Source organism: Mastigoproctus giganteus, chromosome 8, assembly GCF_048544385.1.
Source record: "Mastigoproctus giganteus isolate SK-2022 chromosome 8, ASM4854438v1, whole genome shotgun sequence".
NCBI classification, from domain to species: domain Eukaryota; kingdom Metazoa; phylum Arthropoda; class Arachnida; order Uropygi; family Thelyphonidae; genus Mastigoproctus; species Mastigoproctus giganteus.
The window spans coordinates 215,086,576-215,106,419 of record NC_143582.1 but is presented as its reverse complement, the minus strand read 5'-3'; the positions used below and the strand labels follow the sequence as shown (position 1 = coordinate 215,106,419).

The window sequence follows — 19,844 nt, the reverse complement described above, 5'->3', positions numbered from 1 at the left end:
ACAGTAGGATTTAAACAGGCAATAATTTTGAACAGTAGAATAATTTTGCCTTCACAGCGAGTTACCAAGGTACTGAACTCCTTCCAAAATAGTCTCCAGAATTCCAGTTTGTGAAAGTCATTTCACAGGACACGCTTGGCCTTCATCTGGTGGCCTTTAGTAAAAATAATAACACAAATGCAAGGGACGTCCGCAATAACACTCTGAAATATTTGTTTCAACATTCACAATTCTGTTGCCAACAATTCGTAATGGCACAAAAATTTTCGGTCAGAAGTTCTTGAAGACCCAAAAATTTCTGGTGTTTGCTTTTCTGGGCGATATTTATATATTTTGCGTTTACATCTCGCTATTAATTTTTAGTTATTTATACAATTAATTTTAAATGAAAATGGATTGATTTCATATTTCATTACATAATGATAATAAAATAATTATCAATATTTCATGCAATAAAATGAGGCCTCTACGAAAGGAATATTTTGTGTTTTCTTGTGTGTTTTGGCTCCCAATAGTTAAAATGCGTGATCAAAGAAACGATGTTGTCAGAACAACGTTTTCCTTCACAACGCGTTGCCCTGATATTCAACTACTTTCAAAGAAATGGCACCGCCAAGAGGTTATCTACAGTTCGCTTAAAAGATGGCCAGCAGTTAAAGGACTTACTCATTAAATAATACACGCCTCACAAATGGTCATGGAGAAGGTAGCCTGTCCTTCAGCCTTGTGTGAGCAGATAGACTGAAACGGTGGAACTGCTGACCATGGACTTTAACTAGGAGATGACCAGGAGTGTTTTCAAGTCCAACGAACCCTCATCCATGTGGGCTGCGGGCTATGCGTCCGGTCAGGGTCTCTATGCTAACGGCCATCTATCGCCAAGGACGCCTAAATTTTGCATATAAAAGACAAAGAAACAATAGTTCAATTTTCTAGATAACTGGAAAATTGGACCATTTGCCATTTCCTGTTATGCCGTGTGGAAGGTGGTAGAGAGTAATTCAAGTCTAATGTCAACAAGTATCTTCTCATCTTCTCAACTTTCAACACACGCATACTAAGTACAATAGATTTTAATAGCGTCCATTTTAGGAGTTTCATAAAAAAAAAAAAAAAAAACGGTACAGGAAGACAAACTGCGAAAAGGAATCACACAGATATCCTAGTCCAACAGAAACAGGCAAGTGACGACAGCATTTTGGTATGGGGGGGGGATGTTTTCTTGGGAATTTCTTGGAGCCCTCATGCCCATTCACTGCATTCTGAATGCTAAAAACTATCTCTTCATTGCTGCTGATCAGGTACACCTCTTCATGGTGACTGTTGTGGATAGTACAAGTGTGTTCCAGAAGGATAATGCGCCCTGCCACGTTTATTTATCTATTCAATTTGAGGTGTTCAACTGTAGTTGTAATTAGGCTCTCAAGGTGACAGGCAGGAGCCCATCAGTTGGTAGATTTGGTGGAAAATAGGCAGCTCTATATAATGTATTAGTTCAAAGTTGTCGATATTAATGCCGAACCGGTTTACGAAATTTATCGCATTGGAATGAACACCCGTTGTAGGCATCTTAACTAATCATGATTGGAGCGTGGCAGCCTCGCCTCGGTTTCGTCTACTGCGAGGAAGAGAAATAATTTTGGAAAAGTTTGGTGCGGATATTTGCGTAATTTTGTCAGTGATGATATTAGTCTTGGTTATGATTAATTCCCCGGGGTCCACTTAAAGGTGGTACGACAGATGCTTCGTGATCTTGTAATAGGTTTTCCGAGTGCCCTGTTTAGCCTCGCAGTAGACCTGCCACTCGGAAACACATCTCAAGACTTTGACGGTATTGTTCGAGAGTGGTTCATCGCACACGAAAGTGACCTCCAGGTTACCTTAGCCGTCGAATTCGCCGGATATGAATCCCATAGAACATCCCTGGGATTGACAGATCCTGCGTTTGGATCTTCTGCCACGGACTATTGCAGATGACATGGTACAACATACCTCCTGCGATGATTGGAGGCTTGATACAGTCCACGCCTCGGCTTGTGGTATTGGTATTGTCAGCAAGGACATATCCACTGGTGGTTATAATGTTTTGACTGAACAGTGTACTGTATATGTCTACATAATACAATAAATCAAAGAATAAATTACTATGCAAAAATCTGAAATTTTTAAGAATATTATTATATTTCTATATTGAATATGAATAATAGAGTATGGAACGGTTTAGTAAATGTCACGGAATTAATATATAAAATTCAGCAGAATAATTTTTCACATTTTATGAGTTTTCATACTGTACTTTATCAACAATGAACAAAATTTATTCGTATTAAAGTTAGTATTGAAATTATCGTTTTCAGAGACGCTAATTGATTTAAGTTTCTCAATCATGAATAGTTTTTCATTTGCGGGTTGCCTTCTTGGTGCGACAAAAATTAAAAATTTATTTTATTTAATCTAAATGAGGTTTTTGTTGTTTTTCAGAGGCATCAGCGAATTAGATCAAGTTGTCAGTTGTGTATTCATCATCATCAGCCATTTTCAATCCACTGCAGGATGAAGGCCTCTCCGGCAACTTTCCAGTTTCTTCCATTTTGTGCAATGGCCATCCATTTATCACCCACGAACTCTTGAATCTGGTCTGTCCATCTCCGTTGTTGTCTTCCAGGTGTTCTTTTAGCTCCTCTTGGGTACCATTCTGTTATTTTCTTAGTCCATCTGTCATCGTGTCTTCAAGCTATGTGTCCAGCCCAAGACCATTTCAATTCTTTAGTTGGGTTAATATTATATCTGTGAAAATGTGTTCACGGGTCGATTTGCATGTTGCGCAGGCTGAAAAAATAACCCAGGAGAAAACTGTACTCCTGTCTTCTGAGTTCTGCTAACTACGGCTTCGATTGAAGAGACCTTCTCTAAATTTTAGTAGTTGATGCATTAAAGTGTTGGAAGATTAAAAGCGAAAGAGATTTTAAGAGCAAAATTGACCAAAAAATGTGGAACGCTTCACGATTTTGCGTGTCATCCTTGCGCAGGGGCCATGCTAATCTTCTCTGTATCGTTCCAATTTTAGTATATGTACTGCCGAAGCAAGTACAGCAACCCTTGCCTGAAGATTTACTTTTATAATTAGGAATATTTCATTTAATAGCAATTAGGTGTATTTATAGATATTTAAATTACTTTAAAACTAATAAAATATTTTTGGATCTGTCGGAAATGTATTATTTAAATATAAGTTGCATCGAGATTTTAAGAAAATAATTTATATTTTCGACTTATTTTACATTATTTTAATTTTAAGTTCTTACTATCAGAACCAGTGTAGTGTGAGTAGTGGCGCCATCTTTCGGTAAAATTGCAACGACGGGGAACTTTATTTATATGAAATATGGCAACAAGTACAGTACTGCATGTTATTATTATTATTAGCCAAATAGTGCAGGGAAGCCTGAGGCTTATGCTGCACCAGCCAAAAAAAAAATTTCTGGATTACCCCGAGAGAGAGAGAGAGAGAGAAGGAAATCACAAAGAAAGAGAAGAATGATGATATCCAGCTCACGAACCTGGGTGTGCCAAGCTCATACTCACCAGATATGAACCCCTGGGGTTAATATCTTTATTTTTATTATTATTAATTTTTTATTGATCTCTTACGAAGAACCGGCGATAGAATTATAAATTGTGGACCTCCTTTGCGAGATACTAGAAGAAACCTTCCCCACACGTTAATGCTATGGCTAAACCGGCTATGGCCGGTGGCCTCACCCAAAGAAGGGCCTTATTTTCAGTGTAAATATTTTCTAAAGTAGTGATAAAAATTTCTAATAATAATAATAATAATAATAATAGTTTTAACGGTTGAAGGAAAATTCAATGTATGGATGAATATAAACTCTACATGGGTATTGTTGCTGTTATGGATATTGCACCAGGCATGCGTGTAGAATTTTCACTGATTGCAATAAAGATATTATATATATATATATATATACATATATACTGTATAAATATATATATCTCAAACTTAAATATGGCCAGGGCCTGTTTCTTCCTTAATCCTTCTCTTCCCCACCAACAGGAACTGGTAAATGGTAGTTTCGCCACTACTAGAGCGTTTATATTAAGACTGCCTGGTAGTGGAGAAGTTATAGGCTCTCTAGCCTATTTATAAGCTAAAGACCAAAGATAGTAATTAAGGAGCGTGTGTTTGAAACATCCCAACAATAGATATGGCTCAAAATTTTGAAAATAATGAAAAATAAAATCTTTCTTATCCTCCTGTCTTTCGCAAGCCTATGTATTGCAATGATCTCGACGCTCACAACACAAGAAAATTTGCATTGAGTTCTCTTGGCACTTTTCACAATTGACAGCCTATGTCAGCCTATGTCAGTCTACTAGTTGAAAAGTACATTTGATGCCATTATTAGTTACCATCTTAGCATGTCCATGCGGATTTAACAGTGTTTCTTCTGAAAGTGTGGGTTTTTATTCCAGCAAAATATGCAAACCGACCAGAGGACGCATGCTTACAGACAATACAGATGTCTTGTAATCTTAAATTCCTCGACGCAAAAAAAAAAAAAAAAATAATAATAACAACAACCCTGAGTCAATATCACCTCTTGTAGCAATGAAACTTGTATTGTCAGTGTTGTGACATCCAGTAAAGCACGGAACTAGTGAGTAGGCCCACAATATTCGATTTTCCAGTAGCGCAATGCTAAAAGTAGTATGGTTTATAAATGAAGCGTATTCTAAAAGATATGGCACAAATTATTTGTGAAGATATAAAAGTTATCTACTGTTGGCTGAAATATACTCGGATCCTCGTTATCCGAGGATAATTGGTTCCAGAAATTTCCACTTAAAACGGGGACTAAATTTTCGTAATGTTTATTATTTAAATAAATAAAACTAGGCTTAATATTTTAAGAGTTCAAGATTCTATATCTATATAATATCGGTGTAGATACACCACACACTAAAGAAAATCTAAGGTAGTAGTGTGAAAGGCATTATTTCATCTGTACGTATCTCGCAACGAGTTGCCAATGTAGAGTGTAAAGTGTGTTGTTGTCATACGGTACCAGGGGTTTCCCCCATCTCCGCGTTTCTTTCATTATAGGTGTACCAGTTGACTAGAAATGGCAGAGATTTAAAAGTGTATGGATATTGTATATGTTTAGTGTCATGTACCGTTGTTCTTCTGGTCATTTAGCCGCTGGACCCCTACTAAGGCCCAACGTTACCCCACTTCCGCCCCGTGGAGGCAGACCAGGAATCCAGTAGACTTAGATTTACTCTGGCAGGTCCTGCCGCTTACTTTCCTGAGATTTCGGCGGCAAGGACCTTAAAAAAAATTTAGTTTCTATTACACTTTCAAATAAATTCACGAAGTTTTTTGATTTTAGAATTAGATGAAAAGCCGAGAATCTTTCATTCATCTGATCAAATCCTTCTTGTAAGCTAAAGCTACGTCGATCATTATATTAAAAAATTCCGTTTCAAACCTTTTGGTTGGATCAATAGAGCATTCATTTAATGAAGTTTCACAGATAAACTGGCGATTTTTTCTAGAAACTGGCACTTGTGGTAACAGTGACAGTACTTCCAACTCGGGTGCCGTCTGACACGAACATACCTTATAGTACTTCCAACTCAGTTGAAATGTCTATAGCTTTATCCATACACAATTTAAATCCTGATGTTCTAAATTCATTTAGTTGACTAAGAGCACCTTCCATCAATATAATTGCAGTATTCATATCAATTATACTACTTTACATGGCTTTATTTATAATACTCAACACTTTTAATAAATTTAAAAGAAGTAATTTCTGTTAATAATCCTTGTATTTCAGACTGTAATTTTGCGTCTTTTCCTTTGGCCTATTCCTCGATTTCATTTAATGCAGTTGTAATATCCCATAACTGATATCGTACTGCTTCAACAACTTTTATCTTTCCTTCCCAACTTGTTTCTGGTAGAGATTTCACAGTAATTTTTACATGCCTTTTTAAAATATCCCATCTACTTGGAGAAGCAGCCAAATCGCGCATAATCTTTGTAATGTTATAAAAAATAATTCTGCTGTTGTTGAAGAATGTGCTGCATCAAATACAACTAAATTTAAATAATACACGACACACGGAACATAAAAATCTCTTCTATTTTCTTGTAAAATTCTTGCTTGTACTCTATTTGTCGCAAAAAATTTCCAATATTTGGTTCAAATAATTTTTCGTGAAGCTCAAAATTTAATTATCTCAATTACTCGTTTCAAAATCATTCTCCAGTATTTTTTTTTTTTTTTATTTCTCTATCAAATTTTGATTTACAACATCCATAATTTTATTGGATTGCTACTGGAGCTCTAATTCCTTCCACTGCTGCATCTTAGGATTTTGAGAGGTCTCATGAGAGCTTAAACCATCTTGTGAATGACGCCAAGAACGAAACCCAGTAGTTTTCAAGAGAATATTTGCATCACAAAATAATTTGCAGCAAAAACAGAAAAATGGCGTCCTTTTTTTCCCCCCGAGTATATTAACCAAGTCCTTTTATTTTTCTCGCCATTTTTTAGGGTCCTGAAATGATGCTCAGCTGAAAACCGTAGGTGATAAGCATCAATGGGATAGCGTTTTAACAAAAGCGAACGGTTTTAAATGTGCATCGACATTATTGTGGGGTTTTTGACGCATTAAAACTAAGTTTAAATAAGAAAAATAGGCAAAAAAATTAATTTCTTTTAACATTTGATTAGAAAATAAATAAATTTACTGTAATATAAATAAGCTAATATGCAATTTTTTGTACAATTAAAACACATCAAGAAACAACCTTTTTTTATATTTAAAAAAATTAAATTAAAATATTAAAATAATAAAAAATATATATATTAGTATTAGCGATGGCCACTGGTCCAAGGAAGCCTATGGCTTATGCTGCACCAGTCAAAAAAAAAAAATAATAAATAATAAATAAATAATAAAAATAAATTTAAAATAATAAGCAGAAAATTTTTAAGATAATAATTATTAATAAGAGAAAAGGAAATAGACAACCTATGCGTTTCCCTCCTCCCGTAGGTAATTATCCAGCTGACCTTTGAATTTCCCCAAACTGTCAGCCTCTACCACCCATGAAGTAACTTATTCCAGTTATTTTTAACCCGCTGGCTAAAATGAAACTTCCTGCAATCCAGTCTAAACATTTCCCCCCGTAACTAAGATGCATTTAGGGCTAAAGCCCCCGTAACTTGAAATCATGGCCCCTAGTTCTCTGATCATTTATAACCGTGAAAATTTCGTCTTCGTTCATTTTACTTGTGCCTCTCAGAGCCTTAAACACCCCAATCAAGTCTCCTTTAAGGTGCCTAGTTCCCAAGCTATGCAACCCACATAATTCGAAGTCTTTCCTCATACGATCTCACAAGACGAATTACCAGTCTTTGGACTCTTTCAAGAAGCACAATGTCTTTCTTTAAGTGCGATCTCCATACATGAACACAGTATTCTAAATGTAGTCTAATAACACCCTTATTTAATGGGGTTATGACGTCCTTATTTCTACTAGCAATTGTTCGAAAATTGCATATCATCGGAAATCGGGTTCTCTACAATCCCGGCCCTGAGTGATACCCCAGTTCGCTCGTTACTAGTAACAAATATTATAAATACTTGAGCAGTATTTAGAAACATAAGAAAACAAGTTTTTAAAAATACTAAATTATTTTCATATAATATATCGGTATGTTTAAAATTAATATAAAATGTTTTTAAATATTTTAAAAAGTTTAGGATTCTTCTAAAAATTTATCAAATTTAAAAAACACCAAAATATATATTATAATGGTATATTATTTCAAAAATACAATAAGATATTTTGCACAGTTTTATATAACCAAAAAACACGTTTTTTCTGGAAGGGAGATGAGATCTCCCTGAATAAATATCCTAATGTAGAGGGCTCTGCAGTGAGTTCTCATTGAAGAGAAATTTAGACAACAGGTACAATAAAGAATGCGTTCGTCATTTATTAGAAAAAAAAAGATTAGTTACAAACTTGTCACCATATGGCGCTGTGTCGCTGGCGCGTAACTATCTTAGTTACGAGTAAGTAACTAGGACGTTATTTACGTTATGTAAATTACGTTAAGTTACATAACGTAAATAACTTATCCAAATTTGGACAATGTCCTCTACATAGGGATACTTTAATATTACCAACCCTGTACTTCATTATTGGTATCGTCCCTAAATTCTAGAATATGAATAGGGTTTTAATGTACGTCTGTACGTACCAACTTATCTCCAAACGTACAGTGACCAACGAATCACAATTGTGCTGTTGGATTAGTTCAAAAGAAGATTCAGGTGGTGATGAGTTGCCCCTTGCGTTCTAATTTTAATAGGTGAATATTCAAGAACTATATTTTATTATTTTTTTAAATATTGTTTTCCTTTAAAAAACGGAAAAACAGAATTTTTTTTACAACTAAGTGCGTTAAAAAAAGAAAATTTAAATGTTAAAAATTTAAATGAACTAAATCTTTTCATATTATTGATATTAATACTACTGGAATGGGGGAAACGATCAAAAGTTTAACTTCACAACGAGTCTCCTCCTTGATATTGCGCTCTTTTAAAGTATTTGATCGCCAATAAGATTATTGGCAGTGGCAGATATCAAATAGGTTTTAGAGCGCATTTTTATCTGCGTTAGTTATCCTCTACAATCGTTATTATTAATATGGAATATACCTAAAAGATTAGATTACAATGACAACTGTTTTATTCTCAATAATCCTCCCGTTAGTATTAGTCTTAAATAACAATAATTAAACAAAATACAAAGAATATTTGCGATAATAAATCAAAAATATGTTTCGATATCTGTAGGTTAGTTGTTGTGATGACTGTATTACCGTTCACAAAGAACAAATTTTGCCTTCACAATGCGCTGCATTGCTATAACACTACATACAAATAGAACTTTCAGTGTAAATACACAATTCTTTGTTCGTAATAGCAAACTACAGTAGTAGTGTGAACTGTATCAATTAATTCTATCTCATATTGTGGCTACCTTCAGAACGAGTTACGGTGTATTGGATACTCCTACCCGTCTGGGTAGGGGTATCCACCACCCAGACGGCAACAGTTTCAAGAAGTTTTTTTTATTATATAAAAATGATTAATGATTCTCTGAACACCTCTTTAGTGTTCCCCTTTAACTGCACTGTCCCCACTCCACTTTTAAGAAAATCCACTCGACCCCTTCTTGCGTTGGTTCACATCTGGGTAGTCGCTACCAGTATACTAGGCCCCATATTTCAAGACTTGCACCACAGATGTTATACACAGGATTACTAAAAGTCCCACCATCGTGAAGATTCAAGAAGAGGGTTTGGTTGTTGCGGAAGGACCGGATTTCACTGAAATTTGGTCCAGGTTCAAGTGTACCTCGAATATCAGTCCCGTTAGCGTTTTAGACTTCCAGGTGGCAAGCCCGCTTGTCATACCTGAGAGAATGTGTGCAACACCCTCAAGGACCAACGTGGATCGACAGATCCTGCGTTTGGTTCCTCTACCATGAGCTATCGCAGATTATGGAATGCAAACCTGGCGACATGGTACAGCTCACTTCTTGCGACTTCAGAGGCCTTTATAGAGCCTATGCTTCGCCATCTGGCAATTGAACTATCGGCAAGAGGAGAACACACCCTCTGTTAGTTCCGTGGTTATAATGTTTTGACTGAATAGTGATGTATCTACATAATTTCGATGAATTAGAGAATAAATGAACATGCAAAGACCGGAAATTTGTGACAATATATTATATTTTTACATTGAACATGAATAATACTCTACAATACGTTTGGTAAGATCACGAAATTAATATTATATTGAATTCAGCACAACATTTAAATTTTTTTATTATTTTTAGATGTTTCATACTGAATTTTACCAAGAACGAACATAAATTACTCATTATTATTATTAGCCATATGATGCAAGGAAGTCTGAGGCTTATTCTGTACAGCCAAAAAAAATTTCCCGAGTTACCCTGAGAGAGAGAGAGAGAGAGAGAGAGGAATCACCAAGAAAGAGAAGGATGATGATATCTAACTCATATAATATACTCACAAATGTGAGCTCCTCATGTTCCAGTTTGTAAAATTGCTTTTTAAAATTTAATTTAATCTACATCTAAGCTGAAAAACCTGAAATGCCTCAAGTAGGGAAGCCCTTTTCCCTTCGTTTGAGATCGACTAACAGCGGCCCCGATTGAAGAGCCCGTTAGAAATTCCCACTCTAGTCAAGTAACGGTTCAAAATTTTATTAGTTGATGTATTAAAATTTTGGAAGATTGAAAGCGAAAGTAGTTTTTAAGATCAAAATTAACCAAAAATGTGGAACGCTTCACGATTTTGCGTGTCATCCTTGCGCAGGGGCCATGCTAATCTTCTCTGTATCGTTCCAATTTTAGTATATGTACTGCCGAAGCAAGTACGAGAATCCGTTCCTGAAGATTTACTTTTATTCGAAACAAAATTCCATTTAAAATATATTAGGTGTTTACTGATATTTAAAGGTTATTTTTAAAATATTTAATCCTCTTTAAATTCTTTAGAAATTATAAATAAAATATAAGTTACATTTATATTTTAAGAAAATAATTTATTTTTGCAATTATTTAATATTTTTTTATTTTAAATTCGTACAGTACATTAATACTGTGAGTAGTGGCGCCATCGCACGGTAAAATGTCAACGGTTTTGTGTTCTTGGTTTAGCATGGATTCAAACACAAAGATTAATATCTTACTTCTCTGTGCGTTCAAATATGATACATTACATTGGTATTTTACTCAGAAGCATTAATGAAGCCACATTTTAATTAAATTATTTACAATATTACGTTGTACTAGTAAACATTTTGTTGTACAATCAGTGGCGGATTAAGGATAGTTGGGGTTCCCAGGCAAATTATATTTGTGGGCCCCCAAAAAATAATAATAATAATAAAAAAAAGAATAAAAAATAAAAAATAAATAAAAACATAAAAAAATTAATAAAAATAAGAATAAAGAATGTACTTTTGAATTTTTTGCTTAAATTTTCGCTTAAATTAATCAAGATTTTTATGATGTTTACTGAAAACATTAATCTATTTTAGAACACTATAGGAAAATGTCTTGGCTTGGGGCCCCCCTAAGCACGTGCCTCATTGCCTTACTGGGTAATCTGCCACTGCAGATGATAGAGAATTGCTTTGGTATAAGCAACAAGTTTTCAAACTGGCGTCCACAAAGTAGACGCTTAGTAAACGATCCTTAAAATTTTTATTGCAATATCGAGTCTATTTAATTTCTATTATATATTGCTTTCTTTTAAACATAATAGAATTCTGCGAAAAAGTTGAATTACAGAAGTTAAGATGTGGTGCATACTTTTTATATCATAAGTACCAAAAAAATTATCCACAAAAATTAGTGAACACGTTTCAGAAGAGAATTAATAGGAGGACGAACAGGGCCGGGCAAATAGGAAATTCACTAGATAAAACACATCCAAGTCAATGCACACAAGATGGCCCCCTCTAAGACATTTCTTAAATGGTTTTAATATAGCTATAACAAAAGAAAGGGCCCTCAATAGCAACCAGTTACCATTGAGCGGTACTGACTCTGTTTTGTAACGCTTCTCTACTGGCTCGAAGGAGAAATGAATGTGTCGTGGCAAGACGCTTTAGTTCCTAGTCTAATGCTCTTTTGTTAGTGTTTATTTGCAACACATATAAGATAAGTAATTTATTTTAAATGAACTGGTCACACACCTGAATATCGTTGGAGATTCCATACCTAAACTTTCACATACCAAACTTGAAAGTTTATAACAGTTCCGCTCATGAAGGAAAGTGTTGACCTTTAACCGTGAGATAAAATATATCCAGTATCGTCTTATACTGTTGTTGTTGGGTTTGTGGAGCATTGGCGACTAAGGCACGTTGCTCCGTGTACTGTATATTGTCTGTAAATTGCGTGTTCTGCTGTCAATTTTCTGTTTGCTGGACGAAAAACCCGAGCTTCCGGGAGAAATAACCTTTGCCTGAGAGCACGTTGTGAAAATTATCCATAAAAATTCCTCGGGCCGAACTCAGGTCTTTTCTACCCGGTGTGGGGAGGACGGCGATTCTTAAAACTATGCTATCCATGAGGGCCGTCTTATACCGGTCCTTTATCAGATTTAATGCATTCTGGGTACTCTATGCAAATCATTCCATTATACTAATATCATTAGAATGATTCTTCAACTATAACATAATTTGTCATAATTGGGAGATTATAATCGATCCATTTGATTACAGTAAATCATTCGATTACATTCATATACAGTAATTCGAAAGATTCATAACTTGTAAATTTACTTCATCAACATGTGGTTACTAGGAGTTATTTTCTCTCTTCTGGCATTTCGAATGATTGTCAGTATTTGTCACGCTTCTTTGAGGGATGGTTTTGAATCATTTTGTTCTTCAATCAAGTTCACATTCTTTTAATCACAGAACTTTTTCGTTTACCATTTACATGAATAACATTACATACCTAATAGCGAATATGTTCTCCTCTGCCGAGAGTACCGCTGACACACGGCGAGGCATGGACTCGTAATGCCTCTGAACGTTGTAAGAGATGTGTTGTACGATGTCGCCAGGATTGTGTCTCGTAGATCTGCGATAATCTGTGTGAGAGAATCCAAACGCCGAATCTGTCGATCCACGTAATCCCAGAGATGTTCCACGTGATACATATCTGGGGAATTTGGTGGCCGAGGTAGCACCTGAAAGTCAATTTCGTGTTTGGCGAACCACTCTCGAACGACATCTGCAACGTGGCAGGGCGCATTATCATACTGGAACACACCTGTGCCATCCGGAAAGACAGCTATCATGAAAGGGTGTACCTGATCAGCTACAATGGATAAGACGTTTTTAGCATTCAGAGTGAGGTATAGTGGTTTTAGGCTCCATGAGATTCCCAGGAAAACATCTCCACAACCAAACTACCCATTTCTCTTTGACCAGGACACCCGAGTGATTCCTCTCCGCAGTTTCTCGCCGTAGACTCCATCTACCGTCCGCATGCCACAGCAGGAAACGTGATTCATCGGAAAAGGCAACTTTTTTCCAGTTATCAATGGTGCGATGATACCTTCAAATTCAAACTTTAGGCGTAGTTGGATACCAAACAACTTGTGATCATACCATGTGACCACTTACATTTGTGTAGTGTCCGTTTAATTATTTGTTGGCACTAACTGCGAAAGGTTTCAAAATTTCTGGTCAGTGAGTGTAGTTTCTGCATGTAACCGAGAATCCCTCGTAGTCATTCATGGGAACAAATGCATTTCGTCCTTACAGTATCTTCTTTATTGGAAAGAAATATTCTTCTCAGTAACGGTAAGTTACTCAACCTTTTTTTTGATTCGGTAGAATAGAATTTCTTCCCCTCCTAAAGAGAAGAAAAGGGAAGCGATCTCACATAGAGAAAAATGAGCAGGTCATCATCATCATCAGCCATTTTCAATCCACTGCAGGATGAAGGCCTCTCCAGCAACTTTCCAGTTCCTTCTGTTTTGAGCACTGGCCATCCATTTACTACCCAAAAACTCATGAATTTCATCTATCCATCTCCGCCTTTGTCTTCCAGGTTTTCTTCTAGCTCCTCTTGGGTACCATTCTGTTATTTTCTTAGTCCATCTGTCATCATGTCTTCGAGCTATGTGTCCTGCCCAAGACCATTTTAGTTCTTTAGTTTTGATTAGAATGTCCTTTACTTTAGTTTGCTGCCTAATCCATGTGTTTCTTTTCTTATCTAACAGTCTGATTCCCAATATAATTCGTTCCATTCTTCGCTGTGTAGTTCTTAGCTTCTCTTCCATTCTTTTGGTGAGTGCCCAAGTTTCACTTCCATAAGTCATGGTGGGGAGTATACATTGATTCATTATTTTGCGTTTCAGACAAACTGGGATATTGCTCTTCAGTATGTGACTATATTTCCTGAATGCTATCCATCCAAAATTTATTCTTCTCTTGACTTCCAGCCATTTATCATTATTACAGCTAATAACTTGTCCCAGATAAGTATATGACTCCACCTTTTCAATTACTGCTCCTTCAATCATTATTTCCCTTTCTGTGGCATACTTGTTCATCATCACTTTTGTTTTAGCCATATTCATCTTTAGTCCAAAATCGTTACTAACTGTGCATAACTGATTAAGATTTTCCTCTAATTCTTTGGGATCGTGGCTTATGACCACAATGTCATCTGCAAATCGTAAATGGTTTAGGTACTCTCCGCTCACATTGACTCCTTTCTGCGACCAGTCTAATCTTCTGAAAGCTTCCTCAAGGGCAGCAGTAAACAGCTTCGGAGATATTGTGTCTCCTTGTCGAACTCCTTTCTCGATTTTAAATTTCCTACTGTCTTTGTCTAGTCTAATAAAGGATGTAGCACTCTCATATATTTTGTTCAAAATCATAATATATGGAGTATCTATGCCTTGTCTTTCCAGTGCCCGAAACATTGCCTTATGCTGTATGGAGTCAAATGCCTTTTCATAATCCACAAATGCCAGGCATAATGGTGTTTTATATTCATTTGCTTTCTCCATTAGCTGTGATATTACGTGAAGGTGATCCGTAATTGAGAATCCTGTCCTAAAGCCAGCTTGCTCTTTCGGTTGATTCTCATCAAGTATTCTTTCTAATCTGTTAGTAATGACCCTTGTGAACAACTTGTAGATATGGGATAACAAGCTAATTGGTCTATAATTTCCAATTTCTGATTTATCTCCTTTCTTATGCAGGAAAACAATGATTACATTATTCCACTGCTTAGGCATCACACCTTTTCTAATGCACTTTGTGAAGAGCCTTGCCAGTTTTTGTGTTATGTCTCTTCCTCCCAATTTTAACAACTCTACAGTAACTTCATCTTCCCCCGGGGCTTTCCGATTCTTCATTTTCTTCAATGCATGCAATTCTACAATTCTTCAATGCAATTCTACCTCATCAGGAAGAATATCGGGTATATGTTGCTACTTTGCAATCCATCTTCCCCACTGCTGGTATCATTCCCTCGCTCCTTGTATAATTCTCTATAGTAGTCTTCTGCTATTTGAATTATGCCTTCTCTGCTGTTTATAAGTACACCATCCCTATTCTTCAGTTTCAGTATCATTTGTCTTTCTGTATTACTGCTCATGGCTGCTGATTTAAATCCTTTGTTTTCCCTTAATGCTTGTTCTACTTTTCTTGTGTTAAACCTTCTTATGTCCTCTCTGAGTCTCTTTCTAATGGCTTTGCATAACTCAGTATACTCAATTTTCTCCCTGTCAGTGTTTTTCTTGCTCTTCATTTGTCGTCTTTGGTTCATCATGACAAGTGTTTCTTGACTAATTTTTTCTTCTTTGGATTTCTGTTTCCCTATAGGTTTCTTGGGCTTTATCACTTTCAGAAAGTTGTAATATTCCTCGTCGATATCTTGGTCCTGAGCAGTTTGCAGAAGCTCAAACTTGTTCTTAAGTTCCAGTACATACTGCTTTTTCTTCTCCTCTGTTATTTCAAAGACCTTTGTATTATTTACTCGAGTCAGTTTTTTCCTTTCCTTTCCTACATCTATATCAAGTGTACATCTTACCATTCTGTGATCACTTCCAACATTTACCTTATTCAGGACGGTAACATCATTCACAATATATCTTCTGTTAGTGAGGATGAAGTCGATTTCATTAGTTGTTAATTCATTTGGACTTTTCCATGTCCACTTTCTGTTCACCCTTTTCTTGAAAAAAGTGTTCATTACTGACAGTCCTTGAGATTCTGCAAATTCCACAAGTCTTTCACCTCTTTTATTTCTTTCACCAAATCCAAAATTTCCTATAGTTCCTCTTTCTGCGCTGTTTTGCCTTTTTCCAACCTTAGCATTGAAGTCTCCCATAATAATAGTGTAGTGGGTTTTCTGCTCATCTAGAAGACTCTCAATTTCAGTGTACATTTCTTCAACCTCTTCATCATCATGGCTCGATGTTGGTGCATAAATCATTATAATCTTTAGCTTGTACCTCTTAGAAATCTTGAGTATTAGTCTTGACACCCTTGGTGATGTACTTTTGAATTCCAAAATGTTGTTTTTAAAATCTTTATGGATCAGAAACCCAATTCCACCTTCACTCCTTTCACTGTTTCCATTGGTGTACAGCAGATTTCCACTTGATAAACTTATAAGTGATTCATTTCTTCTTGTTGTTTCAGCCAAACCGATGATATTCCAATTCACATTTTCTAATTCCTTTTCCAGCTCTAATATCCTGTCTTCACCGATGAGTGATCGTACGTTATTCAAAGTATTCAAAGTATTTTATTATTATCTGCGGGCTCCAGGGTTTCCCCTATCCGCCGCTGAAGAGTAACTGTACATTATTTACAATTTGTGGTTTTACAAAACATCTTGATCCAGCATCTTCACAGGAATGATTACAAACATATTATATAACCTTAACACTTGAAACTAAGTTATTACAATTTGTTGAAGGCACCAATTTCTGTATTAACCTTCACAACTTATACAACTATACAGATAGTTAGGGACCTACCAGTTGGGTTACAATGAGGTCCGGTATATCTTACAATTTATACAATTTATGATTTACAATTTATACAATGTAAGATTTACAATTTATACAATTTTAGATTTACAATTTATGTACCTTTTTTTTACAAGCCAAAGTCCCAGGACACCGTCCACCCAACAGTGATCCTGGCACATTGACTGATATATTCTGAATGCTAATAATGCCTTCCGGCAATAAATACAAATACATTTCCTCATCAGAGGTCTTGTAACAATGCAATTAATACCAAGGAGGCAACTATATACAGTGGTAGTACACTTATTACATTACATATTTATTCTCAGCCGGCAAGTCCTTTCCTTCTGCGGAAGGCCTTGTCTGCAAAGTTAGCCAGTGCCTGATAATTTTCTTTACATTCTAAAAACTTGGTGAAGTTATTTACATCGTAAACTTCGGTCAATGCCTGAAGTTCAAATCGAATGTCTACATAATATCGACATTCTAAGATTATATGTTGGACTGTCTCCTCTGAGCCACATTTACAGAGAGGAGACGCAGCCAAACCCAGAGTAAATAACTTTGAGTTTAAGCTACCATGCCCGGATAAAAAGAAAGTTAGGTGAAGACCCGGGTTAAACCAGGGCCAATGTTTTTTGTCAAATTCGGAAACTTGAGGTATAAAAAGGGTAGTAATTCTTCCAGTGTTGGCATTAGTCCATTCGTTTTGCCATTCCTGGAGGAACTGGTTTCTTAATCTAGTGTTGTCTTCTTTCACTGGCACATCCAGGTTAACAGAAAACTGGTTGAACTGTGCCGCAATACCCTTCCTTCTACAATACTGAAAGTAATTGTACAGCACTTCGTATTTAATTGGTAGTTTGCCGTTGATTACCTGTAATGCCGACGTTGAAATTGTGCGACAAGCTCTTGAAGTTGCAAGCAGGAAGAAGCGCTGGGCTTGAGTCAAGATTTTTTCCACCATGACTCTGCGTATACTGGGGCCCCAGGCGCCCGCAGCATAACAGACAATAGGAATAAATATACATTTGTAGTACAGCTTGAGAGTAGAGGGTTTCAGACCCCAAGAACCTTTGGTAATTCTGATTATTTTGCCTGTCAAAGTCTTGATTTTGCTTAGTAAGTATTTAGCATGGGTAATGAATTGAAGTTTGTTATCTAACATAATTCCTAGGTATTTGTACGAGTTAACTAATTTTATTGATTGTTCTTTAATCTTAATACATGGAGGTCTATTTGGGTCTAATTTTCCTTTGAGAAGAATTTGTTTTGTTTTGGGAACAGAAATAGTTAATTTATGTGTACTACACCACTCATCTAGGTCTGATAGGACTTCATTGGCACGGATTTCAAGTTGTAGTCTGGAGTTTCCAGAAACAAGGATAATTAAATCGTCTGCGTAAGCCATCTTAGTAGTGCAATTATGTTCGGTAGCCAGCCACCCATCAAGGACCACATTCCAGCATACTGGTCCGAGAACTGATCCCTGAGGGCAACCGCGAGTCACAGGTCTCGCAACAGAGCAGGATCCACTGGAGACCACAAGTGAGCGATTCTGGAAATAATCCGTGATGAGACGGTAAATAGGCACGGAGACCCCGGCCTCTCGGAACCTCTCCAGGACACTTTGCCACCAAACAGTGTCAAAGGCCCCTTTGAAGTCCACAAGGAGGCCGAGGACATACTTTTCATTGGAGGCTGAGACGTTATTAATAACTAGGTTAATGGCATCCACTGTAGACATCCCAGCAGTGAAGCCAAACTGATATTTGTAGTTTAGATTTCTTTCTCTATAGTGCTTTTGGAATCTCGCTACAATCAACTTCTCTAGTATTTTTCCGAAGACCGGAAGTAGAGCAATTGGGCGGTATGAATTTGCCAGATTTGCTGTTTTGTTGGGATTCTTAATGAGTAATTTAAGATTTGCTTTTTTCCAAGGAGAGGGGAAGGATCCATATTGTAGGCAGGCATTAAAGAGGTTCATCATCAGTTGGGGACAGGTGCTCCAGATTCTTTTTATTATGGTAACTTCTAATAGGTCCAGTCCAGGGCATTTTCCATCACGCAAAGTCTCAACAGCAAGGCCTACTTCGTTTCTGTCAAAATCATCTTCGTGGCTTTGGCCTATGTAGGAAAGATGTTCTAAACGAATGCCTGTTTGTACCGGACTTTCTGGTACAGTTTCATCCTGCATGATCAATTCATCCAAAATTGTTTCCATAGTCTCGGCCCATGTCAGGGTTTCGGAGTTATCAGGTCTAAGTACAGAGGAGAATATTTCCCCCGGATGAATTTTGTCTAGAGTCAGCTTGTAAATCAAGCCCCAGGGCTCCTGGTCCATAGTTTGTTTAACTAAGCGTTCCCAAGCGGAGCGTTTTTCTTTGTAAATATTGTTGAAATATGTCCTTCTCGCGTTTTTGTATATTTCATTCAATCGGTTTACGTTATAACAGGCCAAGTTCAATTTCCGTGCATGGCAGCCTGGTCGTACCCAGAGATTCTTAGCACCCTCTGCTTCCACTCTGATCCTGTCGCTGCCGTAAGAGGGAGAGTGAAGGCTGCTGGGGACTGAGGGCCATTTGTTTTGTTGTGCTGTCATATGCTGGAGGGTTTGGTCTTTTCCTCTTCACGCTGACCAGGCGTCTTGAAGGGAACCACTCTACACGTTCGTTGCCACCTAAGTGACGTAACAGGGCTTACCATCGAGAAGGTGTGCATGAGTGGATTTTAGGGAGGCAGGCCAACCGGACTTCTCCTAAATCTTCTGTAATAGAGAGATATTGGATCCATCAGTGTTTTAGGCAGAGTGTCTGATAACACACAGGATACCTGTTCCCCTCTGAGCAGGTATCTCATCTGAAACTTATATTTCAGCTCCTAAATAACATTTTATGGAGATTTTATAATAATTTTACTCCTTGCCCTTCAAGCGGTCTTATTTCAGTACTGACAATTTTAAACTCAAAATTAATACGTAAACGATGGTTATTTATTGCGCCTTTATTTAATATCCTCGGGAAAAAACAATTTGGAAAAAATACTTTTCTAAACGAAGAACAGTACCCAAGTGGACATCGACGTATGAGTAAAACCTTTCAATCTGAAAACAAAGACCGTGTAGATACTATTTGCCATCTAAGGCTTATGAAATTCAAATCATGTAAACTTTTATGGTGTTTTAAA

The 19,844-nt window shown here is 36.6% G+C and overlaps 2 non-coding genes across 2 annotated transcripts; both read right to left on the bottom strand.

Moving 5' to 3' along the window:
- Positions 1-2,984: 2,984 nt before the first annotated feature.
- Positions 2,985-3,091, bottom strand: LOC150082266 (U6 spliceosomal RNA). Its single transcript, XR_016547329.1, has one exon. It is a non-coding gene; the product is annotated as a U6 spliceosomal RNA (small nuclear RNA).
- Positions 3,092-10,409: 7,318 nt separating this feature from the next.
- LOC150082265 (U6 spliceosomal RNA) lies at positions 10,410-10,516 on the bottom strand. The gene has a single exon (XR_016547347.1). It is a non-coding gene; the product is annotated as a U6 spliceosomal RNA (small nuclear RNA).
- Positions 10,517-19,844: the final 9,328 nt, after the last annotated feature.